The 4,758-nt window shown below is 36.6% G+C and overlaps 1 pseudogene across 1 annotated transcript; it reads left to right on the forward strand.

Annotated features, from left to right (window-relative positions):
• Positions 1–3,882: 3,882 nt before the first annotated feature.
• On the forward strand, positions 3,883–4,049 carry LOC308551823 (small ribosomal subunit protein uS14 pseudogene; annotated as a pseudogene). Its single transcript has one exon. The product of its transcript is annotated as a small ribosomal subunit protein uS14 pseudogene (transcript).
• Positions 4,050–4,758: the final 709 nt, after the last annotated feature.

Below are 4,758 nucleotides of genomic sequence, written 5' to 3' on the forward strand. Positions count from 1 at the left end.
ACCTTGCATCTGTTAGAATGGCTATTATCAAAAAGTCAACAAGTGTTGGAGATGCTGTGGAGAAACGAGAACCTTTGTGCACCCTTGGTGAGACTGTAAGTTTGTGCAGCCTCTATGGAGAACAGTATAGTATGTAGAGTCCTCAAAAAATTAAAAATAGAACAGCCATACAACCCAGCAATTCTACTTCTGGGTATTTATCTGAAGAAAACAAAAACACTAACTCAAAAAGATATATGAAACCCCATGTTCATTACAGTATTAATTACAATAGCCGAGATATGGAAGCAACCTAAGTGTCCATTGAAGGATGAATGGATAAAGAAAATATAGCAGCAATTAAAGAAGTTAGGACACAATCAGTAATTCTATTCCCTTCCAGATCTGCCCATTTTTCTTCACATTACATGGTATTCAGATGCTTACTATACATAGAAGAGAATAAAACTGCCTATTTGAATTTGCAAATTATATCACGTGTGTATATTTAAAAAATTCTAGTTGAGAATTTCTACATTTTGAAATAATTTTTAATTTAATGCAACTAATTAAAAATATTCTGTAATTACCTTTTGGGATAAACTCTAGCAGTAACCAATCTTGCAATATCCCAACTTGTTTCATTTTCCTTGTGATATGTAATAGTAATATCAGCATGGTTGAAGAGGTAGAAAGTATTATTATTATTATTATTTTTAATCTTCATCTGAGGATATTTTTCCCATTGCTTTTCAGAGAGAGTGGAAGGAAGAGAGAAAGAGAGAAACATCGATGTGAGAGAGGCACATCAATTGGTTGCCTCCCACACCCACCCCGACCAGGGCTGGGGATGGAGCCTGCAACCGAGGTACATGCCCTTGGCCGGAATCAAACCCAGGACTCTTCAGTCCTGGGGCCAATGCTCTAATCACTGAGCCAAACCGGCTAGGGTTAAAGTATTATTTTTGAAGAAGTTTCAAGTTTTTCTAGAAACTAAAAAATATAAAATCTGATCATGGAATAAGAATGAGATACACTAGTTCTTAAAAATCTAAGCCATAAATTAAGCATAGTGAAGAGTAAATGTGTTTTTATAAGATTAAAACTGTAGCCATGAGCATCTGGCCTAAAATTAAGATGTGAGTTAATTTATAGTGTTAAATAGTTGTTACCTCTATATTCTTTAACAGTTGTTACAAAACTGTAAAATTCATAAGTGCATGTCTCTTTGGATTTTTAATCACACAAAACTCTGAAGTAATGCAAGGGTTTCTTATTTTTATTAATTGATTGATGAGAGAGAGAGAGAGAGAGAGAGAACCCACAACCTTGGTGTATTGGGACGATTCTCTAAGCACCTGAGCTACCTGGCCAGGGCACAGTTTTTTTAAATATTACATTGTGTGCCCACCACCCAAAGTTAAATCTTCTTCCATCACCATATATTTGACCCCCATCAAGTTTAAGTATATCAAGAGTTTGGGGGTTTACTTATGATAAAAGTAATAAAGCAGGAAAAAAATAGCAGAATGTATTTCAGAATGTTAACAGTGGTACCTCTGGGTAGTGAGTTTATAAGCAATAATTTCTTTGCTGCTTCTTTATACTTTTCTGTACTTTACAAGTTTTCTATAATGAAGAAGTATTTACATTTATAACCAAGAGCATCAAAAGGTGGGCTCTAATCCAATATGACTGCTGTCTTTATAAGAAGAGGTCTGCCTACCAACCGAGTATCCATTATTTCACTCCTTAACAGCACAACTATATCTGAAGATAATTATCCAAACTTCCTAGATGAATGTTTCTTAAACTTGAAAGTTTATACAAATCACCCAGGGATCTGGTTAAAACGCAGATTCTGATTCACTAGGTCTAGGGTAAGGCCTAAGATTCTGTATGTCTAACAAACTCCCAGGGGATACCAGTACTCCTGATCCTAGAACACTTTGAGAAACGCTGCTGTAATCCAGAAGAAGAGAACATTTGACCACTCTTTTCTGGTAGAAGTGGTTAAGGGACAGTGAATGACTATGTTTCCATGGAGGTTTGGGGGTGATTTTTTGTATAAGACTTGTTATGAGTTGGATTGTGGCCCCCCAAAAGATATGTTGAAGTCCTAACCCCTAGTACCTGTGAATGTGACCTTATTTGGAAATAGGATCTTTTCAGACAAAATCAAATTAAGATGAGGCCATTAGGGTGTAGGGTGGGCTCTAATTTAATATGACTGCTGTCTTTATAAGAAGACGAAAAGTCCGTGAAGACAGAGACACACAGGGAGAATGCCATGTGATGACAGAGACAAAGACTGGAGTGATGCTGCTATAAGGCACAGAACACCAAGGATGTTCTGGCCATCACCAGAGGCTAGGAGAGAGGCATGGAACAGTTTCCCTCGAAGCCCTCAGAAGGAATCAACACTGCCAACAGCTTGATCTTGGACTTCTAGCCTCCAGAGCTGTGATACAATAAATTTCTGTTGTTACAAGCTACCCATTTTGTGGTACTTTGTCAAGGCAGCCCTAGCAAACTAAGATGAAGGTTAATAAGTGCTTTGCAACCAGACAGCCATTTACTAGATATATGACCATAAACAAGTTATTTAACTTCTTTGATCCCTACTATTGCCTCCCAGGTGAGAAGGAAAATACAAGACCCTCTGCACATTAAGGTGAGACCACCCATTCCTCCCAAAGCAACACCCTCAGGGTAAAGGTGAGCCAGAAGTGAACCTGCTCCACACCTTCAACAGACTATAGGGAAGATGCTAACCAGATGTTTGATGCTAAACAGATGCTTGATGCTAAACAGAACAGGGGTGGTGGGAAGGGCTGTCCTTGAAAAGTATGGGTACAGGCCAGCCCTAACAGATTTGCACCACCTAGGTGGCCCAAGGAAGTTCAAGTTGTGAATTTGCTTTAAGGTGGTCCCAGACTGGTATTTACCAAAGCCACCTTGCAGGAGTAATTGAAAATTCTCCCTGGAAGAAAGCACTTTGACCCTGGGACTCAAAGCAACTGCACAAACAATTTTTAAGAACAATGAGTATGTAGCCAAAATAACAAAGCACACAAGGAAAAAGGGCATCATGAGCAAGAACCATCAGAAACAAACCTGCAAAGATTTCAGGCACAGGAATGATCAGAGGCACATTTAAAATTAATGAAATCTAATATATCTAAAACAAACATCACATGATCTCACTTATATGTGGAATCTAAAGAACTTAACTGATGAAAAGAAATGATTCAACGACATGGAAGCATAGATCAGACTGATGAATCTCAGTGGGAAGGTGGGGGGCGGGTGGGGGAGAGATTAACCAAAGAATTTATATGCACAACCCAAGGACAGGGACAATGGTGGGGAGAGGGACTGGGGAGGAGGGTGGGGCGGGGTGGAAGGGGTCAATGGGGAGAAAAAGGGACATCTGTAATATTTTGAAAAATAAATAAATAAATAAATAATAAATAAATAAAATATAAGCATGAAAGCATATGCATAAAATATAAAAGTATAAAATAAGGACCTAACAGATTTTAAAGAACAAAATAAAACTTGTAGATATTAGAGAGTTGATTACTGAAATTAAAAACTCAATGCCAATGTTAAAGAGAAGAAGCTAGTGGAGAATTTATAGACTAGAAGAGGCCAAAAGAACAGATCACAGAAAAAAAAAAGTGGAAAATACCAAAAGGAGGTAAAGAGACATAGAAGAGAAAATGAGAATATTTACTAGAGCTTTAATTGATGTCTGAAAAGGAGAGAAGGAAATATCTGACAATGGCTGAGAATTCCAGAAGTGATAAAAGGCACCAATCCAGGAAACTCAAGGAATTACAAACAGGATTAAAAACAAAGCAAAACAGCCTTTTGCCTCCCTCCTTCAAAGAGAGCAACATGGGTCACCAGCAACTCTACTGGAGCCATCTGAGAAAATTTGGCCAGGGTTCTCATTCTTGCCACGTTTGCTCAAACTGCATGGTCTGATCCAGAAATATGACCTCAATACGTGCTGCCAGTGTTTCCATCAGTACGCAAAAGATATAGGCTTCAAGTTGGACTAAGTGAACTTCCATGAATGGGTCATTCAAGATATCTACCTTACTGCAGAATGTTATCTCTTTGTACATAAAAAATTCAGTTATTTAAAAAAAGACAAAAAACAAAGAAAACAAGGATCCAGAACTAGACACATAATCTTACAAATGCATAACACCCTCTAAAGAAAGGGGTGACTAATAAGTAGGAATAAATGAAATGACTGTAACAAAAATATAAACTTCTTAAATATTAGGAAAATAACAACAATAAAAATGCAAACCACCAACTATATTTCAATGATTTTTTAAAAAGAAACTCATTACCATCTCAAAAAATGCAGACCACATAAAGACTTTTCAAATAAATATTGTATTTCATTGATTCTAAAATGCCACCAATTGTAAAACATTGTTATTTTATGTGCTGCTAAGAAAACAAATTGCTTTTTTAAACTTTGGCATGACATTAACTGGAAGACACATCTTGATTCCATAATTTTTTTTTTAAGGGAAAACATGAGTCTTAGAATCAATAAAATGTGGAATGTAAAAATAGTAAACAAAACATAAAATAACAGAGACTAAATGTAAATAGGCTTAACTCACCTATTAAGAGGAAAATATCTTTCAGAAGATACCACCACGCAAGACTCAACAATATGTTGTGTATAAGAGATATCTAAAACAAAGAGATTCTGAACAGTTAAAAATGAACATAGTCAAAGTTACATCA

This window comes from Miniopterus schreibersii, assembly GCF_964146895.1.
Source record: "Miniopterus schreibersii genome assembly, chromosome: X".
Lineage (NCBI taxonomy): Eukaryota > Metazoa > Chordata > Mammalia > Chiroptera > Miniopteridae > Miniopterus > Miniopterus schreibersii.